The sequence below is a fragment of the Crocuta crocuta genome, unplaced genomic scaffold (assembly GCF_008692635.1).
Source record: "Crocuta crocuta isolate KB4526 unplaced genomic scaffold, BGI_CrCroc_1.0 scaffold288, whole genome shotgun sequence".
Taxonomy (NCBI): domain Eukaryota; kingdom Metazoa; phylum Chordata; class Mammalia; order Carnivora; family Hyaenidae; genus Crocuta; species Crocuta crocuta.
Window position 1 is genome coordinate 837,432 of NW_027532607.1, and position 13,606 is coordinate 851,037.

Genomic DNA, 13,606 nt, shown 5'->3' on the forward strand with positions numbered 1-13,606 from the left:
CGCAGGCGCAGGCCAGGGCCCGCGCCGGGCCAGCCCGGGAAGGGACAGCCGAGAGCTAGAGGGGAAGTGATGGCCCACCCGCGCCGGGACCGCTGGGAACTGTAGTTTTCGTTAAGAAGCACGCGTCTTGTTTTGGGTGTCATGGTTTGGCAGATCCGCCAAAGCAGGCAAATGGCATTACACAATGAGTATTTATGCTTCTTGTCGCCACCAAAAGGAAGTTCACTGCTATGCTGAAAGTTTAACAAAGAACTTCACAGAGAAACCAAATCTCACAACAAAAAGCAAACTTCCCACTTTTCCTACCAGAGTTGGTTTAAAGTGGTGGCACTTTATCATTTCTCATGATAAGTTAGTCTCTCTCGTGACCAGTACAGTATTTTATTCGTTTCCCAAAACAGGGCCTTACAATAATGGAACCTTTTCTAGACACAAAGTATAATTACACCATCCTTTAAAACCAAAGAAAAAGTTGCCAAAAGATCATTTCAGTAGTTTAAGATTTTAAAACGGAACTCTAGGAGTCATCAGAATTTGCTTTAAATGACTGAAGAAAAAAATGATTCCAACAATTAAATCATCAAATTCAGCAAGACAGGAAGGGTATGCTCTACTACGAAAAAGGAAGATAAGAAATGCTCAATACTGTTTTGTGGCTCACCAGAACCAATATCCGGTGATATGCTCACTTCTGCTAGCCAAAAAAACACCCTCACAGTTTTAGTCCTCCCACAAAGTTAGTCACCAGCTCCTATAGCATCTACACCTGTATGTCAGTAGGCTCCCATTTATACTCTTAAAATCACACTATCAATTATAGTCATGGTTCTCAAATATCAAAAGCAAGAAGATAATAATGAAGTCACAGGGTCAAATTACACAAAGAATAAACTAATACACGTGTACCATCCAAAAGAGATGTTAGTTTTGGCTTTTTATAATCCTGGGAAAGAAAATTTAGTTGATTAAAAAAATGTATACACATATCTTCATATAAATAGTAATTCCATAAAATATAGCAGAAAGGTGTTAAACACAGACCAACAGATGGCGAACTAGAGTCCTAATCTAAGGATTCTGAAATCTAAATGAGCCGAATGAAAAACACCAAATAAGGCAAAGCCCCTTCCAGTGTATGCTTAAAAATATTATGTTCAAAGACACCCACCACAACATAATAATTCTTACTACTGATTAGTAAGTGGACTGCCAAGTCTTAAAACTCAGCTGTGAGATTTAATTAGGCCCCCAAATAACGAAGACTGTGAAATACTTTTATTCAGTGGATTAGGAAAAAGGTGGAAATGCTCAATTTAAAACATGCATTTTGAGGAAAAATGAATTCCAAATTTCCCATTCTCTCATTGCTTTGCCCAAGAGCCAGGAGTTCACAGCGTTTACGGCACTTAAATCAGTCAACAGGTTTCACATTCTTATCTCAAACCAGGTATCTTTTTGCTAAAGCACCAATTTTTACAAATAAGAACATTCAAAGGTAAGCCACTTAAATGCAAAAATCTTAAGAAGAGAGATATATTTTCTTAAAATTTACCCCAGAAACACAGTGGACTGTCAAGGCTGATTAAACACACACACACACACACACACACCCTACTAATCAAATCACTCTTGGAGTAGTCATTGTGGTTGACTCTAAAATATCTACTTTATTCTATTGTATTAGTTTAGTCCATCCTCTCTGCCAATGATTGGTTGGGAATGGGCATGAAACCCAATCCTGGCCACGGAGATGTGAGTGGAAGCCCACTGAAGGCCTGCAAGAGAGAACTGTGAGGAAAGCTTCTTCATTCCTAAAGATGAAATGAGAAACAGTTACCTCTTCTTTAGACAGTGCTAAACATGACACCCTCAAACTGCTACAGTCACCCTACAGCAAGCCTAAAGATGCCACAATCCTCATCAAAAGGGGCAAAATGGAGAGCCAGCAAGAACTTCTCAGCTTTAAGCCATTATATCAAATGCTCCTGACCTCTGCAAGACAGCTGGACTTCCAGCTACATGAGAACAATGTAACAACAAGCATTTCTTTACTGTTTCAGCCAATTTTTTACTGTTTTCAGCCAAAACCAGTCAGGTTTTCTATACCTAAAGTCAAAAAACTCCTAATTAATTTCTCATATTTTAGAATATATATTACTTAGATTATTCATATTGTCATATTATATAAAACCTTAATTATTCCTCAGAAAAGTCCTTCCCTTCTATACACACCTCTGGACTCATCCATGTCTTTATATGTTCTTTCTGCCTAGAAAAAGAGGACCATCCCTCTTCACAACCATCCCTTGTTCATTCCTCTCCCCCCAACCTACCACCACTTATTTTTCCCTTCAAGATATGTTCCACCACACCACCATTTCATTTACGTACTTTATTTAACAATAAGGTAGATAATTGGCACTGTAATACCCTGATCTTGGTTAAATACTCTCTGTAATTCCTTTGAGGTTGTTTTCATCTGTCAGTCTTCCATTCGAAGCTGGCCTGAAAGCCCTAAAAGGCAGGAACTATGGCTATTCCAACTTCAGATTTATAACTCTCACCTGTATTAATAAACAGATCCCAAGAAGGCACTCTCTAATAACTTCCCCACCATATATCTCTTAACAAGCCAGATATTCCTAAACAGAACATTCTATCACAAATTCAGTACTTAATATGTCGAAACTAATCTCAAAAAGACAAGGGATTATTTTGTTTTGCACTTTAAAAAGATGTATTAAAACTCAGGAGAAAGTCCGAAAGCCTAAACCATTTAGTTTCAAAAAACCAGGGACCAGTTTCTGTTTTTTATCATCGCATGATTACATCCCGGGGACCTAGTCCAGAGCCTTGCAAAAAGAGGCACTTTGTAAGAATTTGCTGAATAAATGAAGAAAAGTATACTGCAGTAACTAAGAATATAGGATCCAGGGGTAGCCCTAGATTTTACCTGGCTCCTTGACTTGTGAGCTGTGTTACTTCAGGCAAAGTACTAAACCTATAAGCCCCAATTTCTGCTCTGTAAAAAAGAGATAGTAATGCCTACCTCATGAACTTAACTATTATTGTTATTAGTTAACTAATGAAGCTATTTTCCCAAGTTCAGTTAATTGAAAAGGTTAAAATACGAGATAAGATCAACACTTCTTCCCGAATTCAAACTTCAGATCCTTATCTACACACTCCAACAATGTTTTCATTCATAAACTCAGATAACACTATCCATAAAAATACTTTGAGCTCCCTGAAAACATATTCTAATTCTGAAAAAGATTTACATTCATAAATCCAAAACTACATAAAAAGGTAAAGCATTTATTCAACAGAAATTCAGTGAGTACCAATTAAGCTCAAGACCCTGTTCCAGATGTCACAGAAATGAACATACCATTCTATTTAAGACAACATTAAAACTGTATCATGAAAGAAATATCTTTAAACTAAAATTGGTGCATGCTGTCATGTTAATATGTAATCAGTTAAATATTAAGTAGAAAGCCAGAATGAATGAACTGAGCTAATAGTAAGAAATTTAAATCAAAGAATTTTGATGTAGAAAGAATATGCAGGAAGGTCATCTAGTTAAACCTCCCACTTTTATTAGTGGGAAAATGAGATGAGGCCAACAGAGAACAGTTAAGATTCTACCCTAAGCCCCACAGCAGAAGCACACAATGGGATCAGAGGTCAGTATCCAATTCTCACTTTCCCACTACATCATCTGCCTTCCAGAGTTATATCCTCCCAACAGAAACATGCTACTGACTTGACATATAAGAACTATAAATGTGACAAAGGTATTAAACTCAAACAATACTACCTATTTCACAGTTTCACAAGTATCAAGATTTGGCCAAATGTAAGTAAAAGAAAATCCTCACACAATAACTGTAAGGCTCAGAAATCAAGGGTTTTGGGGTTTTTTTTTCCCATTAAATGGTGGTCTCAACTGATTCAAAATATGTATTATGTACTCAGTCCAATAGCAACAAACTTTCAGTAAGATTAAACAACTTAAGGCATTTGAAAAACTTTTGTAAATGACAAAGTAGTGTAAGAAAGCATGGCATTTCTTAGTTTCAATCCCACCTAAAAACAAGATAAATTTCTTCTACATACTAGAGATACAGACTTTCAAAGTTACATAAAGATATTACCTTACCATTTTACCACAGAAGTGATCCAATAACTCACTGAGAAGCAAAACTAATCTGAGGCAGCCTCATGACTTACTTGTGTTTACGTAATAACAATAACTAAAGTTACAGGTTAACTCTGAAAGCACTCCTAAATCTAGAAATACTTTATTTTGGGATAATTCAGAAGATAGCAACTAATACAACTGTACCTCTTAAAGAAAAGAGTTGGGCTCTTTCACGCCATCAGCTACATTAGGGTCTAACACCAAAGACTAATGGTTTTCTCCTCCCAACTGCCAGATTCGAAAGCAGCAACACAAGCACTGGCTTCTAACGCATGCAGTTCAACGAGGGCTTTATTCTCAAGTTGTCAAACAAAAAACTATACTGACTATTTAAGTGGATTTTAATTCATTCTACTGCTTTAAATTTTAGTATAGAACATTTAAAAATTCTCAAATAATTAGAATTAACCAAAAAAGTTCACTGACCAAACATAACAGAAGGAGTGTTCCAATATTCTGACTTTGCAGATGAGGCAATGTCAAATGAAGCAATCTGTCTAGGACCTTAAACACTGTTTCAGATAATAAATTTGAATGTCAGAATTTGCCCAAAATTTCCCAAGAAACTGCCTGGCTTCTTTTCTAGATGAATCATAGAAGAAAACACACAGAAGAACTTCAAGGTAGCCATTGGCAGCCAACTGGTGGAGGGCCTGGTTAAGAGAGTCAGAGGGAAAAAATTGTTCAGAGAGAAAAGGAGGCAACAGGTGCACAAGGCAAATGTCACTTAAAATTTTTTTTAAGTCCGGTGCTCGCTTCGGCAGCACATATACTAAAATTTTTTTAAGTCCGGGGAGCTTGAGTGGCTCTGTCAGTTGAATGACAGACTCTTGATTTCATCTCAGGTCATAATCTCAAGGTTGTGGGACTGAGCCCCAGGTCAGGCTCCGCAATGGGCATGGAGCTTGCGATTCATATTCTCTCTCTCTCTCTCTCTCTCTCTCTCTCTCAAAAAAACAACTTTAAGTCGGTTGCTGAGTTCAAAGTTAAGATGCAACTTCTAAAATCTCACTTTGATGGCAGAGCAAACCTAGGGATTTTGGAGACAGCACGCCTGTTCCCTCCACTGGAAAGGCACACCATTCTTGGAAAGGAACATATCTTTTTAAATCACTAATTCCTGGATTCTTGAACTGAGTTTTCATGTACACTACGGAGCACAGGGCTATAAACCAAGGCGTAACTGAAGCCAATGAATAATCAGGGGAGATACCTTGCTGGAGTGTCAATTTCACTCAAAGATTGTAGTAAAATTGCATACACTTTTGTTAAAATAAACAAATATATTACAGAGCAAAATGCTAAATTCTCTCTCTTTTTTTTCAAGATAAAGGAGACTTCAGAGAAATGTCCCTTTTGTGAGAAGTTGCTCTGGACAACCCTAGACTGAGGATACTTTAAAGGAAAGTAGGAGAAACAATGCTTTAGATCATTTACCAATAAATATGCATCCCAAAGAGTCCTGAACATAATCCCCCTATAAAGATAATGTAACTTGGAGAGATCTTATATAAAAATTGTTGTGGATACAATAGTATAAATAAGACCATAAGCTACTAGAACATGACTATAATTCAGGAAATGCTAAAGTCCTTGTCTTATCTCTGTCACTCATTTACTAAGAAATCAAATATAATCTCCTTAACAATAATCTTTTCTCATTTCTGAACCAGATAAAAATAACAGAATACAATATTCAGTGTTTTCAGCCACATTCCAATTTAATTCCCATGATCAAATTTAGACACAAATTTATCTAACAAAGTTGGTCACAAATGAACTAACTTCAACTAGCAGAACAAACAAATTAAATTAAAAAAAAAACAGCTAAATGAAAATGTAACTTCTAGGGGAACTTGGGTGGCTCAGTCAGTTAGGCATCCAACCTCAGCTCAGGTTCATGAGTTCAAGCCCCACACTAGGCTCTCTGCTGTCAGCGCAAAATAAATATATATTTTTTAAATTTTTATTTATTTATTTTGAAAGAGAGAGACAATGCATGTGCTAGCCTGAGCAGGAGGATGAGAAGAGAGAGAACTCCAAGCAGGTTCCGCATGCTGTCAGCAAAGAGCCTGATGTGGGGCTCAAACCCACAAACTGCGAAATCATGACCTAAGCCAAAATCAAGAGATGGATGCTCAAGTGACTGAGCCACCCAGGTGCCCCTAAAATAAACATCTCTTTTTAAAAGTGCATCTTCTGTGGTATAAAGAAGAAAAAAATCTTTCTATGTAGGGGAAGGGATAAAACTTACATTTCCTATGATAACTGTACTGGCAACATCAAAATGTGACCTTGGTGGTAATATTTAGCCTAAGTCATTAAATTTTTACAACATGACAACAGTAATACTAGCATTCCTGCCTTGAATGACTTTCTTTTTCAGTAAAATTGGATATCCCCTTAAAGCCCTAACACTGATTTCCATTCATTCATAAATATTTACTGAGTGTCTACTGAATGGCAATCACTGTAGTACCCCTGGGGGGAAAAAATACTAAGTCACCATCATAAGTTATGTGGTAGCCAAGAAAAATTCCTTCTATTCATTGACAAATTAAATGGTTAAAAATTCAAAGCTAAGAAGTCATAAGAGAATAATTAGCAAAATTTAGTGCTTTGTGCTTCCAACTCCATTCTCTTCTAATCCCTTTTGTGAAGCATGCCTAAACTACACCAAGGATGCTAAAATTAGGTATTGTTTACGGCATAACCAGAATGAAGTAGCTAAGTACCCCAAAACTGACACCAAGAGAAGCTAAGGGAACCAAGGAGGCAAGGATCTAAAGTAGTGGGCTTAGAACCTCTACCCTGAATGTCTCAAGATAGGCAAAGGTCCAGTAGAGGAAAATTTGGGACCTAATCCAATTGCACTTAATTCTGCATCCCCCTTTTCCTTCTCAAATATTTGTGGCTGCCCTGGGGGGATGCTTTTAGGTCTCTTCTGACTGCCATGGATTCAATAACACATCATTTCTTACACATTAGTTATGCTATCATTTCCATTCAGAAATTAGGCAATTAGAATTTGCTATTGCTAAATGAATGTACAAAGTTAAGCCACAATTATTTCAAGATGAAGTCAAGAACGCATCTCAATTCATATAAGGCTGTTGGTACCCTGATACCTAAAGCAGAGAAAGACATAAAAAGAAAAATGAACAAAACCAAAAAAACAAAAATCACACTTCAGACCAATATCCCTATGGACAACACTAGCAAAACACTAGCAAATGAATCCAGCAACATATAAACAGGACAGTACACCTTTGCTAAGTGTGACTAATCCTAGGAATTCAAGGTTGGTTTATTACCTAAAGTCAATTAATGTAATATATTGTACTAATAAAGGATTAAAACCACATGATCACTCAGCTGATGCAGAAAAAGCATTTGAAAAAATCCAATATGCTTGCATGATAAAAACACACAAGAAATCAAGAATTGAAGAAAACTTCCTCAACCTGACAAAAGGTATCTATGAAAAAACCACACCTAACATCATAGTTAATGAAGAAAGACTGAATACTTTCTAAGATCAAGAACAAAACAAGCATGTCAGCTCTCACCACTTTTATTCAACATTGTATGGAGATTTTAGCCAGGGCAATTAGGCAAGAAAAAGCAACAAAAAGCATTCAAGTTACAAAGGAAAAAATAAAATTAATCTATTTGTACATAACATATTGTATATTAAAAAACCTTAAGGAACCCACAAATATACTATTAGAACTAAAAAGCAAATCCATCAATATTATATAAGATCACTATACAAATATCAATTGTATTTCAATACACTAACAATGAACAATCTGAAAATGAACTAAAAAACAATTCATCTACAATAGCATCAAAAAAGAATACTTAGAAATAAATTTAACAAAAGTATAAAATTTACACTCTGAAAATGACAAAAATTGTCAAAAGAAGTGAAAGAAGTTCTAATTAAGTGGAAAGACATCCCATGTTCATGGATTGGAAGATATAACATTATTAAGATGGCAATTACCAACTAAATTGATCTACAGATTCAATTCAATCCCAGAATATCCAAAATAATCTTGAAAATGAAGAATGAAGTTGGAGGACTCAAACTTCCTGATTTCAAAATCTAACTCAATTCCATAGAAATCAAGACAGTGTGATACCAGCATAAAGACAGACATATAGATCAATGAAATATTGTTGAGAGTCCAAAAGTAAGACCTCACATTCACAAGTGATTTTTGACAAGAGTGCCACAATAATTCAAAAGGGAATGGGGGATAGTCTTTTCAGCAAACAGTGCAGGGATAACTGGATATTCACATGCAGTGGAATGAAGCTGGATCCCTATCTCACACCTTCCACAAAAATTAACTTAAAATGGATCACAGACCTAAATTTAAGAGCTAAAATCATAAAATTTCTACAAGAAAACAAGAGTAAAATCTTAATTTTCAGATACAGCACCAAAGTACACGTGGCAAGAAAAAAACATGTAGTTTGGACTGCATGAGAATTATACATTTTGTGCATTAAAGGATCCCATCAAGAAAGTGAAAACATAACCCACAGAATGGAAGACAATATTCGAAAATCATATGTGACAAAGGACTTCTTTCCAGAATATATGAAGAAATCTTATAACTCAATAATAAAAAGACAATCCAGTTTTTAAAAAGGGCAGGGATGCCTACGTGGCTCAGTCAGTTAAGCATCTGACTGACTCCGGATTTCAGCTCAGGTTGTGGCCTTGCTGTTCATGAGTTTGAGCCCCATGTGGGGCTTTGTGCTAACAGTGCAGAGCCTGCTAAGGATTCTCTCTCTCTGCATCTCCAAATAAATAAACTTTAAAAAAAAAAGGGGGGGGGCAAAAGTTTTGACAGACATTTCTCCAGAGATACACAAATAGCTAATAAACACATGAAAATATCTCATCATCATTAGTCATCAGGAAAATGAATTCAAAGCCATGAGATACTACTTCACATCTCCTAGCATGGCTATAATCAAAATGATGGATAGTTAAAAATGTTGACAAGGCAGGTGCCTGGGTGGCTCGCAGTCGGTTAAGCTTCTGACTTCGGCTCAGGTCATGATCTCATAGTCCGTGAGTTCAAGCCCCGCGTCAGGCTCTGTGCTGACAGCTCAGAGCCTGAAGTCTGCTTCCGATTCTGTATCTCCTTCTTTCTCTCTCTGCCCTTCCCCCACTTGTGTGCATGCTCTCTCTCTCCCTCCCTCTCTCTCTCTCTCAAAAATAAATAAATAAACCTAAAAAAAATGTTGACAAGAATGTGAGGAAATTTGTGGGTATGAAGGTAAAAGGGTTATATCTAATTTGGAAAACAGTTTGGTGGTTCCTCAAAAGTTAAACAGAGTTACCATGTAACCTGGCAATTCTACTCCTAAGTATACACCCAAAAGAGATGGCCAAACAAAAACTTATACAAGAATGTTTATAGCAGCATTATTCATAATAGCCAAAAGATAGAAACAACCCAAAAGTCCACCAATCAATTAACAGATAAGCAAAATGGGGCATATCCATGCAATGGAATATTATGTAGCTGTGAAAAGGAATAAAGTACTGATCTATGCTACCACATAGATGAACCTTGAAAACATGCTAAGTGAAAGAAGCCAGTCACAAAAGTACACATACTGTATGATTTTATTTATATGAATGTCCAGTATAGGCAAATTACAGACACAGAAAGTAGATTACTGATTGTCAGGGGCTGAGGGACAAATGGGAATAGGGAGTGACTGCTAATAGACAGAGGGTTTCTTTTTGGGGAGTTGTAAATGTTCTAAAATTAGAACTGTGCATCTGTGACAGATGCACAACCATGTAAACAACTGTACATTTTAAATGGGCAAATTTTATATGTGAAATATCTTTCAATAAAGCTGTAAAAACAAAAATGGATGGAGCCAAAATAATACTTAATTTCTAAATAATTTCACTTCCCCCCCCCCAAAAAAAAGCTGAACCACTTGCAAAAATGTCAAGAGAAGGCAAGCCATAATTATTTTATTTTCCCTTAAGAGATTACCTTGGAGCACGAATTTGCCTTCATGTTACACCTGCAAACTGATTACCAGCATTATACATAAGCAAAAATGAAGTTCCATCAAACCTGACTTACTCTAAATTATATGAGAATGAGATGAAGAAGACCCAACATGTCAGCAATACAATCAGTCATCTATAGGAAGATATAAACTAGAACATCAGTGAGTGAAGGGTTTAAGGAACACAAAATCCTATTACTGGAAAGGCTGTCTTCAATGAGATAGGATTGGAATGTATTACTATTTTAAAAGCTCAAAACAAAAGCAATGATATTATACTTTGTCCTAAGAATTTTATAGCAGAAGCAAGGCTTCTCTACATGGGTAGTTCAAGAAGAAAAAAAATGGCACTGTCATCCCTAGCGCTATTTAGAATAGAGAGAAGATACCCTAATCCACAGATCAGGATCCGAGAGGAAGAGTTATCTGCTGAACAGGAAGTATGCTCATCAGTCAACTCATTTCCAAGCCAGGTTAATTATTTGTTTTTCTCCCCCTTAAATCAACAATTCTTTTTTGTTTTCATATGCTCCAATATAAATGTGTTTAGCATATAAGTCTACCCCCAGTAATCCTCAGAGTGATAAAATGAATGATGAACTGGCATTCAAGTTCTAGCTCTACCACTAGGTACCTATGTGACTTTGGGGAAATGGCAGCACCACTCTCGTTCTTGATGTAGAAAATAACAGAGCTAGGGGTGCCTGGGTGGCTTAGTTGGTTAAGCGTCCGACTTTCGCTTAGGTCATGATCTCACGGTTCGTGGGTTCAAGCCCCGCGTCGGGCTCTGTGCTGACTGCCAGCTCGGAGCCTGGAGCCTGTTTCAGTCTGTGACCCCCCCTCTCTCTGACCCTCCCCTGCTCATGCTGTCTCTCTCTCTGTCGCCTAGAAATAAATAAAACATTTAAAAAAAAAAAAAAAGAAAGAAAATAACAGAGCTAGACTTGTTAAATCAAGATTTCTTTTTTTTTTCCCTCTTTTTTGATGTTTATTTATCTTTGAGAGACAGAACATGAGTGGGGGAGGGGCAGAGAAAGATGGAGACACAGAATCCGAAGCAGGCTCTGGGCTCTAGGCTATCAGCACAAAGCCTAATGTGGGGTTCAAACTCACGAACCGTGAGATCATGACCTAAAAGTCTGATGCTCAACCGACTGAGCCACCCACGCATCCCAAATCAAAATTTTTTTGAACTCTAATGCTCAATGATTTAGAAACCTGAAAATGACAACAATAACAATAATGTGAGTTTCAACAATCTCTGTGTTTAACAACACAAAACTTCTTTGCGGGGGAACTGATAAAAAATTTTAAGTAACAGAATAATGCTTTCTCAAAAATAATTAGAACCTACAACATATACAAATAACAGAACTTGGTTCTAAATTATAATCAGAAACTGGCATATTATGACGCACTAGTAATAGAGATACAAAACACACTTAACTAACATTGCGTAGACGAGGGAAAATTTTTAATGTTTATATGAATTCACTTCCCTGCCTCCTCCCCTTTCTGCCCACCCCCTTCTATCCTAAACACATTCATAAAAAATGTGCTTATCAAAAAAATGTTTATGGTTACCTAATTTTAGGCAAAAAAAAAATCTAGACTTTAGATAAAATTGTTTAAGAAGCAAATGCATAATACAAAACAAACAGATGGACTTTACAATACTGTCCTGAATGCAAGGAATTAAAAAATCAGGAGGTCAACCCAAATTGTTTAGAAATGTTTACACTTTAAATTGCTAAGGAGTCTGGGGGTGGGGGAGGGGAGAAAAGGGACCAGTAGAACAAGGGAAAAACAACTTTACTCAGAATAAAACGACAAAAACTGAAGAAAAGCAACAAAAGATGATAAATTGTAGCTGAGCAGGAGCACTAAGACATACATAGGCAAAATGATTAAAACCTTGTAAGAAAATGCAAAGCCACAAAGAGGTGGTTTAAATATGTAAAAAACAACAATATGCCAAATAAAAACTGGATGGGTCACTTGATAAATAGGGCATAAACAGTGATAAAAGCAAGATAGCTGATCATTTTAATTTGCTTCAATATTTACTCAGGAAGGTATGAGGAAAAAAATCCTATTTCTAAATTATTCTTTAAGCCATATAAATAACTGAGAGTGAATCAAATTCATCACAAAAAAAGAAAAAAACCATGCTTCCAAACTAGCATATCAGATATTAAGTAGTCGTGGAATCCCAAAGTATCCTCTGCATTTTAAAACAATGTAAGTATAAAATTATAAAACTACAGGGAAGAACTTAACTGGCCGACAGTCATGAGAGGAGTGACCTCCCATAAGCCCCAGAATGATGGGATCCAGACCCGTTTCCCTCATCAACATTTATCCAGCCCCCTGCTCAACTCCTGGCATATTTAGGCACTCAAAGTATATTTGCGGAACAAAAATGAACAGAAACATGCCATCAGTATATAACTCCCATGTACTCAAGAGAAGGGCGCTGGCTGCGAGCTTCAAATTGGCCAAACTGGCAAATCTCTAACAGATTAGACCAGAAGACGTATCAGCATGAATAAGCTTCTGAGGAAAACACATCACAGCTTCTAAAAGAGGAAATCACACCATACCATTCTACCCAAATTCTCAGAGAAGAAAGTCAGTATGTGAATACAATTTGTGCAGGCTTTTTATAAGAGTCTTGTGCTGAGGCACCTCCCCAAATGAAGAAGTATAAGCACAAGACTGATATCAGGCACCATTTTTGCAAATGCTATATTTGCTATTTTAATGAATTATATTAAAGACATGGAGAAAATTCCCCATTTTGCAGGTGGAATGATGAGCTCCCTGATAGTGAAATAATACAGAGCTGGAACTGAGAGGTGAAAAGGATTTTTAAGTGTATCAAATGAGAAACATTTGCAAAAACTAGGGATTTATTTTCAGCTTAGAGAACACTTTGGCAAGCATGAAAGTTGTCTAAATATCTAAAAGATCTGTCCAGCAGAAGAGAAACTAGAGCTGCAGTTCCTATGTAGACAAAATTAGGCCCAAAGTGGAAATTGCAGAGGGGGCACATTTCAACTCAACATAAGGTCAAGCTTTCTAACCATCAGACCTAACTAAAAAGGTGATTCTTACCCTGAATTACCTCTAAGAGCCCAGTGAGACAGACGAAACTAAAATAAAACAGACAAGAAAATGGCAGGTATTATTACAGCATGGACAAATGGAAAGTAAGCCATCTACTTTTTAGTTTTTTTACTTAGGAAAAAACCTAAAAGTTGTTCCCAAAGAATTCATGGCTTCCAGTCCAAAAAATGAATTTTTGAATAATTACAGAATGTTCCCCTAAAGAAACTGTGA

The 13,606-nt window shown here is 36.6% G+C and overlaps 1 protein-coding gene across 1 annotated transcript in view; it reads right to left on the bottom strand.

Annotated features, from left to right (window-relative positions):
- KANSL1 (KAT8 regulatory NSL complex subunit 1) overlaps positions 1-13,606 on the bottom strand; it is a 174,694-nt gene that overhangs the window by 148,378 nt on the left and 12,710 nt on the right. The window lies entirely within an intron of this gene.